Genomic DNA, 14,139 nt, shown 5'->3' with positions numbered 1-14,139 from the left:
CGCCACCAAAGACTGCGAGAACACCTAGCAGGGACCTCCACCTCTGGTCCCCGGAAATTGCGGCACTCGTGACTGAGAAGAGGCGTCTCAGGAGAGTTTGGTTCTTGACGCGCAATCCAAGAGACAAAACAGCGCTCAATCACGCCACAAAGGAGTTGAAGGACAAGATCTCCAGCCTACGCCAGGACTCCTTCCTCAGATTCCTCGAGGAACTCTCTCCCGGGGACCCAGACCACAATCTGTGGAACGTCACCCGCCACATTAAACGACCAGCCAAAAAGGTTTCCGCAGTGCGCAAAGCAGATGGATCCTGGTGCCGTTCGGATGCTGAAAGAGCAGAAGCTTTCGCCGAACACCTTTACAACGCCTTCTCTCCGTTCGACTGCTGCACTGCCGAAGAACATGCTGAAACAGCCCGGTTTCTCAATAGCCCAAGCTCTCCCGGTCCCCCGTTGGAACCAGTCGACCCTGAGGAAGTTGCGCAGGAGATTGCTCTACTGAAGAACAACAAATCTCCAGGCCTGGATCGTATAGATGCGGCGGCCCTAAAAATGCTCCCATTCCGCTGCACACAAATGCTGGCCAGCATTTACAACAGCTGCTTCCGGCTAGGGTACTTCCCGGAAGAGTGGAAAAGAGCAGAGGTTATTGTCCTCCTCAAGCCTGGTAAGCCTGAAGCCAATCTCGCCTCCTATCGTCCGATTAGTTTGCTGGCAATCCTCTCCAAAATACTCGAAAGAGTATTTTTGCGCAGAGTATTGCCAGTACTGGATGAGGCTGGTTTGATCCCCGATCACCAGTTTGGCTTCAGGCGCTCCCACGGAACACCAGAGCAATGCCACCGGCTAGTCGAACGGATCCTCGAGGCATTCGAGCAAAAGAAATACTGCTGCGCTGTAATGCTCGACGTGAAGCAGGCATTCGACAGAGTTTGGCATCCTGGACTCCTCCATAAACTCAAATCCTACCTCCCAAGCCCCCATTTTACCCTCCTCAAATCCTACACTGAGGGAAGAGCATTCCAAGTCAGATGCGGAAGTGCAATAAGCCTACCCAGACTGATCAGAGCTGGAGTTCCGCAAGGCAGTGTGCTCGGACCAATACTGTACACCCTTTACACCGCAGACCTTCCCATAATCCCCTCCAGGAACCTAACTATAGCGACTTATGCAGATGACACGGCTTTCCTCGCCTCCTCATCCGACCCACGAGAAGCCTCCGAAACAATCCAAAGGCAAATGGACGCGCTACATCCCTGGCTCAGCAGGTGGAACATCGTAGTGAACGCGGAAAAATCTACCCAAACAACATTTGCACTAAGGAGAGGAGACTGCCCACCGGTCACGCTAAACGGAGTCATCATTCCCAACGCACCCGCACCCAAGTACCTAGGACTTACCCTGAACCGCAGGCTCACTTGGCGTCCCCACATCGTCAGCAAACGCATACAGGCCGATGCGCGTCTAAGGCAGATGCATTGGCTTATTGGGAGAGGGTCCAAGCTAAGGCAGAACCACAAAATCCTGGTGTACAAGGCAATTCTCAAGCCCATCTGGACCTACGGGATACAGCTATGGGGCACGGCAAGCCACACGAATCGCCTGCGTATACAGCGGTTCCAGAATAGGTGCTTGAGAATTGCCTGTAATGCGCATCCCTACCACGAGAATGTCGCCATACATAGGGAACTTGGAATCCCACAAGTCGCTGATGAAATCTCCAGGCTCAGCGAGAGATACCTGAAAAGGCTCGAAAACCACCCTAACCACCTCGCCACCAACCTGTTAGACAATAGCCAAACAAGCAGACGTCTCATGAGGAGACACCCTCTCGATCTTCCACAACAATAGACAACACATATAAAACCCGCCACAAATACATGTACAATAGTATCCCTTAAGCTAATGTTCCCCCGCAAAACCATTTAATTATTGTCCACTAGGACAGATTTTAAATAAATAAACGCACGCTAAAAAAAAAAAAAAAAAAAAAAAAACTAAATTGATGACGAGGTGTTTGGCAACGTGACACAAATCATTAAAGTCTTTATATTAATTATATGATAGAGACAATATCATATGCGTCACTAAATTGATGACGAGGTATTTGGCAACTTGATAGAATTCTTTAAAGTCTTTATATCAAAAATTATATGATAGGGACAATATCATATGCGTCACTAAATTGATGACGAGGTGTTTGGCAACTTGACACAATTCATTAAAGTCTTTATATTAATTATATGATAGAGACAATATCATATGCGTCACTAAATTGATGACGAGGTATTTGGCAACTTGATATAATTCTTTAAAGTCTTTATATCAAATATTATATGATAGGGACAATATCATATGCGTCACTAAATTGATGACGAGGTGTTTGGCAACTTGACACAATTCATTAAAGTCTTTATATTAATTATATGATAGGGACAATATCATATGCGTCACTAAATTGATGACGAGGTATTTGGCAACTTGATACAATTCTTTAAAGTTTTTATATCAAAAATTATATGATAGGGACAATATCATATGCGTCACTAAATTGATGACGAGGTGTTTGGCAACTTGACACAATTCATTAAAGTCTTTATATTAATTATATGATAGGGACAATATCATATGCGTCACTAAATTGATGACGAGGTATTTGGCAACTTGATACAATTCTTTAAAGTTTTTATATCAAAAATTATATGATAGGGACAATATCATATGCGTCACTAAATTGATGACGAGGTGTTTGGCAACGTGACACAATCATTAAAGTCTTTATATTAATTATATGATAGAGACAATATCATATGCGTCACTAAATTGATGACGAGGTATTTGGCAACTTGATAGAATTCTTTAAAGTCTTTATATCAAAAATTATATGATAGGGACAATATCATATGCGTCACTAAATTGATGACGAGGTGTTTGGCAACTTGACACAATTCATTAAAGTCTTTATATTAATTATATGATAGAGACAATATCATATGCGTCACTAAATTGATGACGAGGTGTTTGGCAACTTGACACAATTCATTAAAGTCTTTATATTAATTATATGATAGAGACAATATCATATGCGTCACTAAATTGATGACGAGGTATTTGGCAACTTGATACAATTCTTTAAAGTTTTTATATCAAAAATTATATGATAGGGACAATATCATATGCGTCACTAAATTGATGACGAGGTGTTTGGCAACTTGACACAATTCATTAAAGTCTTTATATTAATTATATGATAGGGACAATATCATATGCGTCACTAAATTGATGACGAGGTGTTTGGCAACTTGACACAATTCATTAAAGTCTTTATATTAATTATATGATAGGGACAATATCATATGCGTCACTAAATTGATGACGAGGTATTTGGCAACGTGATAGAATTCTTTAAAGTCTTTATATCAAAAATTATACGATAGGGACAATATCATATGCGTCACTAAATTGATGACGAGGTATTTGGCAACTTGATATAATTCTTTAAAGTCTTTATATCAAAAATTATATGATAGGGACAATATCATATGCGTCACTAAATTGATGACGAGGTGTTTGTTTGGCTACAGGAAAAATCATTTATTTATCGAATCATCAAGCAAAGGATAAGCTTCAGTGGATCGCAGTATGGCAGCTGCTCAACCACTTACAACACCTTGCCTGTTACAAAAGTCGTTTACAATTGATTCTAGGCTTTGTCATTGTATTAAATAATGCTTTTATATGTAACTAGCGCGGCATCAGGTGATCGAAGATCCTCCTAATTTACTATGTTACAAATTACATTGGCATCACATCCATTGTCGTTTATAAAATAAATTATAAACTTTAAATGGTTTAGAAGCCATACAATGCAAATTGCCCCTTATTTATCATTGCAGTCCAGCACGGATACGACCTTAGAGGCGTTCAGGCATAATCCAACGGACGTAGCGTCATACCACTGTTCGCTCGAACAAGTATTGTGCCATTGGTCCGTACCTGCGGTTCCTCTCGTACTACGCAGGAATGCTGTCGCAACAACGTTTTGTCATTAGTAGGGTAAAACTAACCTGTCTCACGACGGTCTAAACCCAGCTCACGTTCCCTTGCATGGGTGAACAATCCAACGCTTGGTGAATTTTGCTTCACAATGATAGGAAGAGCCGACATCGAAGGATCAAAAAGCGACGTCGCTATGAACGCTTGGCCGCCACAAGCCAGTTATCCCTATGGTAACTTTTCTGACACCTCTTGTTAAAAACTCTTTAAACCAAAAGGATCGATAGGCCGAGCTTTTGCTGTCCCTGTGTGTACTGAACACCGAGATCAAGTCAGCATTTGCCCTTTTGCTCTATGTGTGGTTTCTGTCCGCACTGAGCTGGCCTTGGGACACCTCCGTTATTATTTGAGAGATGTACCGCCCCAGTCAAACTCCCTACCTGGCAATGTCCTTGAATTGGATCATACCTGAGTAATTGGAGTTATACCAAATTTTCAAATCAAAAATACATAAATGCATCGTTTTATTAAAGAATTTGTTTGCGATTATATAACAAACTCGTGATACTTTGATCAAGAAGCTTGCATCAAAACCCAATACCATAAGATATAATAAATATATCCGTATAATGGCTAGGAAATGATACACGTTCCATTTAATCAAGTAAGTAAGGAAACAATAAGAGTAGTGGTATTTCATTGACGATACCAAACCGAGGTCTAATATCTCCCACTTATTCTACACCTCTTATGTCTCCTTACACTGCCAGATTAGAGTCAAGCTCAAAAGGGTCTTCTTTCCCCGCTAATTATTCCAAGCCCGTTCCCTTGGCTGTGGTTTCGCTAGATAGTAGATAGGGACAGTAGGAATCTCGTTAATCCATTCATGCGCGTCACTAATTAGATGACGAGGCATTTGGCTACCTTAAGAGAGTCATAGTTACTCCCGCCGTTGACCCGCGCTTACTTGAATTTCTTCACTTTGACATTCAGAGCACTGGGCAGAAATCACATTGTGTCAACACCCGCTAGGGCCATCACAATGCTTTGTTTTAATTAGACAGTCGGATTCCCCAAGTCCGTGCCAGTTCTGAATTGATTGTTAATTGATAATCGTTATAATTGATAAGAACTAATTGGTTTAACCCAAATAGTATTCTTAAAAATTTTAGCAAGAAAGTTCCACAATTGGCTACGTAACTAAACTATCCGGGGAACAAGTAACTAACATAAATGCTAGAAACTCTATTTACCCAGAACGAGCACATAAACCATGTTATTGTTTCCCAATCAAGCCCGACTATCTCAATCTTCAGAGCCAATCCTTATCCCGAAGTTACGGATCTAATTTGCCGACTTCCCTTACCTACATTATTCTATCGACTAGAGACTCTTCACCTTGGAGACCAGCTGCGGATATTGGTACGGCCTGTTGAGAAGTTTGCGTGTCCCCACCATAAATTTTCAAGGTCCGAGGAGAAAATATCGACACAACAGTATATGTCATGCTCTTCTAGCCCATCTACCATATCTCTCTGCGAAAGACTTCCATGGTAGTACGGCTATAAAACAGAAAAGAAAACTCTTCCGATATCTCTCGACGGCTTCTTTATGGTCGTTCCTGTTGCCAGGATGAGCACGAGGCCCATATTTAATAACAAACGGATACTCAACAGGTTACGGAATTGGAACCGTATTCCCTTTCGTTCAAAATTATTCAAGTGTATTATATTCGCTTTGTTTATATAGTTAGGCATTTTTGTTTTACTTGAAAATTTTCGGCTTTCGCCTTGAACTTAGGACCGACTAACTCGTGATCAACCACTGTTCACACGAAACCCTTCTCCACTTCAGTCCTCCAAGGTCTCATTCGATTATTTGCTACTACCACCAAGATCTGTACCAATGGCAGCTCCATGCAGGCTTACGCCAAACACTTCTACGCATACCATTGTACCTTCCTACTCACTAAAGTTTCAAAATTTATATCACAAGTAATATAAATCATCTACTTTAGCGGTAATGTATAGGTATACAACTTAAGCGCCATCCATTTTAAGGGCTAGTTGCTTCGGCAGGTGAGTTGTTACACACTCCTTAGCGGATTTCGACTTCCATGATCACCGTCCTGCTGTTTTAAGCAACCAACGCCTTTCATGGTATCTGCATGAGTTGTTAATTTGGGCACCGTAACATTACGTTTGGTTCATCCCACAGCGCCAGTTCTGCTTACCAAAAGTGGCCCACTGGGCACATTATATCATAACCTTGAACTTCATATCAAGAAAGTTAAGGTTCTTACCCATTTAAAGTTTGAGAATAGGTTAAGATCGTTTCGACCCTAAGGCCTCTAATCATTCGCTTTACCAGATAAGATTATTTTATATAATATTAAAATGCACCAGCTATCCTGAGGGAAACTTCGGAAGGAACCAGCTACTAGATGGTTCGATTGGTCTTTCGCCCCTATACTCAATTCTGACAATCGATTTGCACGTCAGAACTGTTTCGGTCTTCCATCAGGGTTTCCCCTGACTTCAACCTGATCAAGTATAGTTCACCATCTTTCGGGTCACAGCATATATGCTCAAGGTACGTTCCAGTTAGAGGCATAAATAATATAAATATACATTATACATAACTATATAGAACGCCCCGGGATTGTGTTAATTAGCTATAAATAGCTAAAAAACTAATCCCATTATTAGTCAAGTTAATTACGCTATTAGGTTTACATCCCAATAACTTGCACATATGTTAGACTCCTTGGTCCGTGTTTCAAGACGGGTCCCGAAGGTATCCTGAATCTTTCGCATTGTTAATCATACAAGAGCATATAATAAACACAAAAATCAATGATAATTATGCCATTATATAATTCCGAAAAATTAACGCTCTGTAATAATATAAATCTATCAGCACTTTATCAAATTAATAACATTTATTCTGTGTTAAAATGCAAGCAATTTAATTGGAATAAACTATAAGTTATATTTTATGATAAATTTGGGATATGCTAATAGATTACAATGTCCTTATATGGAAAAAATGCACATTATTCTTAATAATATTATTTAAATATTACAATTTTAATGATGAATTTTCCATAACGGATATTCAGGTTCATCGGGCTTAACCTCTAAGCAGTTTCACGTACTGTTTAACTCTCTATTCAGAGTTCTTTTCAACTTTCCCTCACGGTACTTGTTTACTATCGGTCTCATGGTTATATTTAGTTTTAGATGGAGTTTACCACCCACTTAGTGCTGCACTATCAAGCAACACGACTCTTTGGAAACATCATCTAGTAATCATTAACGTTATACGGGCCTGGCACCCTCTATGGGTAAATGGCCTCATTTAAGAAGGACTTAAATCATTAATTTCTCATACTAGAATATTGACGCTCCATACACTGCATCTCACATTTGCCATATAGACAAAGTGACTTAGTGCTGAACTGTTTTCTTTTCGCTCGCCGCTACTAAGAAAATCCTTGTTAGTTTCTTTTCCTCCCCTAATTAATATGCTTAAATTCAGGGGTAGTCCCATATGAGTTGAGGTTGTATATATAACTATTTTTTGCCATAAATTCTTTATATATAAATGATAAAACAATCAATTAAATTCGTTATAAATAGTTCCAATAGTTCTTGTAAGCAAAGTTATTTTTTATCCATTTAACGAACCAACGAAGAATAATAACAAAACCAAGATTTTTCTTTTTCCGAATCATTAATAAGAGACAATTCTAGATGAAAAATATTTCAATTTTTTATGCTAGACATTTCTCAGTATTATTTGATTGAAAAAGAAAATATTTCTCTTCGTTTTTCACATTCAAATGTGAGATAATGTTTTTCATTTCTTTTTTAATATTATGAATAAAATCATTATTTAATCCAATAATATACCATATGCTTATAAAAAATTTATAAACAACTTAATTAGCATAGTCTTACAACCCTCAACCATATGTAGTCCAAGCAGCACTATAAAATTAATTAAAGTACATAACAGCATGGACTGCGATATGCGTTCAAAATGTCGATGTTCATGTGTCCTGCAGTTCACACGATGACGCACAGTTTGCTGCGTTCTTCATCGACCCATGAGCCGAGTGATCCACCGCTTAGAGTTTTATAATTCATTTTTATATAATATCAATATTGTTTTTATTGAAAGAAATTAAAAATACACCATTTTACTGGCATATATCAATTCCTTCAATAAATTTATTTTTATACCTAAAAATAAATGTTGCGATATGTCTTAGTTTCATATAAGCATTATGTATCATAAAAATCTGGTTATGGTTTGCTATTTTGGGTGACACATACTGCAAAATTTATATAAAACATTAACCTGATGGATGACAGGTACAAACATTGTATATTTTAGGTTGTTGCATTAGCCAACGTATGCTCATAACATAGATGAACAATACATATTCGCAACGCGTGTATATTATGGTCCATATACACACACACTTATTTTGAATACCACATTCAAAATTATTTTAATTTTAATTCGACTTCTACTTTCAAATTTTGTTCAGTTTCTTCGATTTCCATTTTCGAGAATTTGTTTTTATAGGAAACGCCATTGTTGTAGTAGGTACTGCCACAAATACGCACAACAACATTAATAATGTTAAAGTCTTTTTATGAGGTTGCCAAGCCCCACATATAAAATAAAAGCCATCTTCATTTTATTTTGACTTTAACTTTTGATTCCGTGGAATCATTTTGTAATATTTTTATTTTGGTAAATTGTATTTATTTGTATTATAACAAATGTTTATTAACGATAAGGATATTATACAATAATGATCCTTCCGCAGGTTCACCTACGGAAACCTTGTTACGACTTTTACTTCCTCTAAATAATCAAGTTCGGTCAACTTTTGCGAAACAACCGTAACACGCAAGGCGTCACAGTGATCACGTCCGGAGACCTCACTAAATAATTCAATCGGTAGTAGCGACGGGCGGTGTGTACAAAGGGCAGGGACGTAATCAATGCGAGTTAATGACTCACACTTACTGGGAATTCCAAGTTCATGTGAACAGTTTCAGTTCACAATCCCAAGCATGAAAGTGGTTCAGCGGTTTACCCGGACCTCTCGGTCTAGGAAATACACGTTGATACTTTCATTGTAGCGCGCGTGCAGCCCAGGACATCTAAGGGCATCACAGACCTGTTATTGCTCAATCTCATTATTGCTAGACGCAATTTGTCCATTTAAGAAGCTAGTGTCCTTATAATGGGACAAACCAACAGGTACGGCTCCACTTACATAAACACATTCAAACACAATAAACATTTTACTGCCACCATGAATGAAGGCTACATAAGCTTCAGCACCATAATCCTGAAGATATCTATTTAATATATTTGAGTCTCGTTCGTTATCGGAATTAACCAGACAAATCACTCCACGAACTAAGAACGGCCATGCACCACCACCCATAGATTCGAGAAAGAGCTATCAATCTGTCTTACACACTTATGTTCGGACCTGGTAAGTTTTCCCGTGTTGAGTCAAATTAAGCCGCAGGCTCCACTCCTGGTGGTGCCCTTCCGTCAATTCCTTTAAGTTTCAGCTTTGCAACCATACTTCCCCCGGAGCCCAAAAGCTTTGGTTTCCCGGGAAGCGACTGAGAGAGCCATAAAAGTAGCTACACCCAATTGCTAGCTGGCATCGTTTATGGTTAGAACTAGGGCGGTATCTGATCGCCTTCGAACCTCTAACTTTCGTTCTTGATTAATGAAAACATCTTTGGCAAATGCTTTCGCTTAAGTTAGTCTTACGACGGTCCAAGAATTTCAGGTCTTCCATCAGGGTTTCCCCTGACTTCAACCTGATCAAGTATAGTTCACCATCTTTCGGGTCACAGCATATATGCTCAAGGTACGTTCCAGTTAGAGGCATAAATAATATAAATATACATTATACATAACTATATAGAACGCCCCGGGATTGTGTTAATTAGCTATAAATAGCTAAAAAACTAATCCCATTATTAGTCAAGTTAATTACGCTATTAGGTTTACATCCCAATAACTTGCACATATGTTAGACTCCTTGGTCCGTGTTTCAAGACGGGTCCCGAAGGTATCCTGAATCTTTCGCATTGTTAATCATACAAGAGCATATAATAAACACAAAAATCAATGATAATTATGCCATTATATAATTCCGAAAAATTAACGCTCTGTAATAATATAAATCTATCAGCACTTTATCAAATTAATAACATTTATTCTGTGTTAAAATGCAAGCAATTTAATTGGAATAAACTATAAGTTATATTTTATGATAAATTTGGGATATGCTAATAGATTACAATGTCCTTATATGGAAAAAATGCACATTATTCTTAATAATATTATTTAAATATTACAATTTTAATGATGAATTTTCCATAACGGATATTCAGGTTCATCGGGCTTAACCTCTAAGCAGTTTCACGTACTGTTTAACTCTCTATTCAGAGTTCTTTTCAACTTTCCCTCACGGTACTTGTTTACTATCGGTCTCATGGTTATATTTAGTTTTAGATGGAGTTTACCACCCACTTAGTGCTGCACTATCAAGCAACACGACTCTTTGGAAACATCATCTAGTAATCATTAACGTTATACGGGCCTGGCACCCTCTATGGGTAAATGGCCTCATTTAAGAAGGACTTAAATCATTAATTTCTCATACTAGAATATTGACGCTCCATACACTGCATCTCACATTTGCCATATAGACAAAGTGACTTAGTGCTGAACTGTTTTCTTTTCGCTCGCCGCTACTAAGAAAATCCTTGTTAGTTTCTTTTCCTCCCCTAATTAATATGCTTAAATTCAGGGGGTAGTCCCATATGAGTTGAGGTTGTATATATAACTATTTTTTGCCATAAATTCTTTATATATAAATGATAAAACAATCAATTAAATTCGTTATAAATAGTTCCAATAGTTCTTGTAAGCAAAGTTATTTTTTATCCATTTAACGAACCAACGAAGAATAATAACAAAACCAAGATTTTTCTTTTTCCGAATCATTAATAAGAGACAATTCTAGATGAAAAATATTTCAATTTTTTATGCTAGACATTTCTCAGTATTATTTGATTGAAAAAGAAAATATTTCTCTTCGTTTTTCACATTCAAATGTGAGATAATGTTTTTCATTTCTTTTTTAATATTATGAATAAAATCATTATTTAATCCAATAATATACCATATGCTTATAAAAAATTTATAAACAACTTAATTAGCATAGTCTTACAACCCTCAACCATATGTAGTCCAAGCAGCACTATAAAATTAATTAAAGTACATAACAGCATGGACTGCGATATGCGTTCAAAATGTCGATGTTCATGTGTCCTGCAGTTCACACGATGACGCACAGTTTGCTGCGTTCTTCATCGACCCATGAGCCGAGTGATCCACCGCTTAGAGTTTTATAATTCATTTTTATATAATATCAATATTGTTTTTATTGAAAGAAATTAAAAATACACCATTTTACTGGCATATATCAATTCCTTCAATAAATTTATTTTTATACCTAAAAATAAATGTTGCGATATGTCTTAGTTTCATATAAGCATTATGTATCATAAAAATCTGGTTATGGTTTGCTATTTTGGGTGACACATACTGCAAAATTTATATAAAACATTAACCTGATGGATGACAGGTACAAACATTGTATATTTTAGGTTGTTGCATTAGCCAACGTATGCTCATAACATAGATGAACAATACATATTCGCAACGCGTGTATATTATGGTCCATATACACACACACTTATTTTGAATACCACATTCAAAATTATTTTAATTTTAATTCGACTTCTACTTTCAAATTTTGTTCAGTTTCTTCGATTTCCATTTTCGAGAATTTGTTTTTATAGGAAACGCCATTGTTGTAGTAGGTACTGCCACAAATACGCACAACAACATTAATAATGTTAAAGTCTTTTTATGAGGTTGCCAAGCCCCACATATAAAATAAAAGCCATCTTCATTTTATTTTGACTTTAACTTTTGATTCCGTGGAATCATTTTGTAATATTTTTATTTTGGTAAATTGTATTTATTTGTATTATAACAAATGTTTATTAACGATAAGGATATTATACAATAATGATCCTTCCGCAGGTTCACCTACGGAAACCTTGTTACGACTTTTACTTCCTCTAAATAATCAAGTTCGGTCAACTTTTGCGAAACAACCGTAACACGCAAGGCGTCACAGTGATCACGTCCGGAGACCTCACTAAATAATTCAATCGGTAGTAGCGACGGGCGGTGTGTACAAAGGGCAGGGACGTAATCAATGCGAGTTAATGACTCACACTTACTGGGAATTCCAAGTTCATGTGAACAGTTTCAGTTCACAATCCCAAGCATGAAAGTGGTTCAGCGGTTTACCCGGACCTCTCGGTCTAGGAAATACACGTTGATACTTTCATTGTAGCGCGCGTGCAGCCCAGGACATCTAAGGGCATCACAGACCTGTTATTGCTCAATCTCATTATTGCTAGACGCAATTTGTCCATTTAAGAAGCTAGTGTCCTTATAATGGGACAAACCAACAGGTACGGCTCCACTTACATAAACACATTCAAACACAATAAACATTTTACTGCCACCATGAATGAAGGCTACATAAGCTTCAGCACCATAATCCTGAAGATATCTATTTAATATATTTGAGTCTCGTTCGTTATCGGAATTAACCAGACAAATCACTCCACGAACTAAGAACGGCCATGCACCACCACCCATAGATTCGAGAAAGAGCTATCAATCTGTCTTACACACTTATGTTCGGACCTGGTAAGTTTTCCCGTGTTGAGTCAAATTAAGCCGCAGGCTCCACTCCTGGTGGTGCCCTTCCGTCAATTCCTTTAAGTTTCAGCTTTGCAACCATACTTCCCCCGGAGCCCAAAAGCTTTGGTTTCCCGGGAAGCGACTGAGAGAGCCATAAAAGTAGCTACACCCAATTGCTAGCTGGCATCGTTTATGGTTAGAACTAGGGCGGTATCTGATCGCCTTCGAACCTCTAACTTTCGTTCTTGATTAATGAAAACATCTTTGGCAAATGCTTTCGCTTAAGTTAGTCTTACGACGGTCCAAGAATTTCACCTCTCGCGTCGTAATACTAATGCCCCCAAACTGCTTCTATTAATCATTACCTCTTGATCTGAAAACCAATGAAAGCAGAACAGAGGTCTTATTTCATTATCCCATGCACAGAATATTCAGGCATTTGAAGCCTGCTTTAAGCACTCTAATTTGTTCAAAGTAATAGTACCGGCCCACAATAACACTCGTTTAAGAGCACTAGTGCAGGTTTTTAAATAGGAGGAACATATGAAAAAATACAAGTATTTAATCACATATAAGAACTCCACCGGTAATACGCTTACATACATAAAGGTATAGTACTAACCACAATTGTAAGTTGTACTACCCGTATGAAGCACAAGTTCAACTACGAACGTTTTAACCGCAACAACTTTAATATACGCTATTGGAGCTGGAATTACCGCGGCTGCTGGCACCAGACTTGCCCTCCAATTGGTCCTTGTTAAAGGATTTAAAGTGTACTCATTCCAATTACAGGGCCTCGGATATGAGTCCTGTATTGTTATTTTTCGTCACTACCTCCCCGAGCTGGGAGTGGGTAATTTACGCGCCTGCTGCCTTCCTTAGATGTGGTAGCCGTTTCTCAGGCTCCCTCTCCGGAATCGAACCCTGATTCCCCGTTACCCGTTGCAACCATGGTAGTCCTAGATACTACCATCAAAAGTTGATAGGGCAGACATTTGAAAGATCTGTCGTCGGTACAAGACCATACGATCTGCATGTTATCTAGAGTTCAACCAATATAACGATCTTGCGATCGCTTGGTTTTAGCCTAATAAAAGCACATGTCCCATAAGGTTCATGTTTTAATTGCATGTATTAGCTCTAGAATTACCACAGTTATCCAAGTAACTGTTAACGATCTAAGGAACCATAACTGATATAATGAGCCTTTTGCGGTTTCACTTTTAATTCGTGTGTACTTAGACATGCATGGCTTAATCTTTGAGACAAGCATATAACTACTGGCAGGATCAACCAGAAT

The 14,139-nt window shown here is 38.2% G+C and overlaps 4 non-coding genes across 4 annotated transcripts; all 4 read right to left on the bottom strand.

Moving 5' to 3' along the window:
- Positions 1-3,600: 3,600 nt before the first annotated feature.
- Positions 3,601-7,561, bottom strand: LOC117149066. The gene has a single exon (XR_004460033.1). It is a non-coding gene; the product is annotated as a large subunit ribosomal RNA (ribosomal RNA).
- Positions 7,562-7,956: 395 nt separating this feature from the next.
- On the bottom strand, positions 7,957-8,135 carry LOC117149057. The gene has a single exon (XR_004460024.1). It is a non-coding gene; the product is annotated as a 5.8S ribosomal RNA (ribosomal RNA).
- Positions 8,136-11,279: 3,144 nt separating this feature from the next.
- Positions 11,280-11,458, bottom strand: LOC117149072. Its single transcript, XR_004460037.1, has one exon. It is a non-coding gene; the product is annotated as a 5.8S ribosomal RNA (ribosomal RNA).
- Positions 11,459-12,144: 686 nt separating this feature from the next.
- Positions 12,145-14,139, bottom strand: LOC117149060. Its single transcript, XR_004460027.1, has one exon. It is a non-coding gene; the product is annotated as a small subunit ribosomal RNA (ribosomal RNA).

This window comes from Drosophila mauritiana, unplaced genomic scaffold, assembly GCF_004382145.1.
Source record: "Drosophila mauritiana strain mau12 unplaced genomic scaffold, ASM438214v1 U_13, whole genome shotgun sequence".
Lineage (NCBI taxonomy): Eukaryota > Metazoa > Arthropoda > Insecta > Diptera > Drosophilidae > Drosophila > Drosophila mauritiana.
Note: the sequence above shows the minus strand (reverse complement) of the source record. Positions and strands in the feature narration are given on the sequence as shown.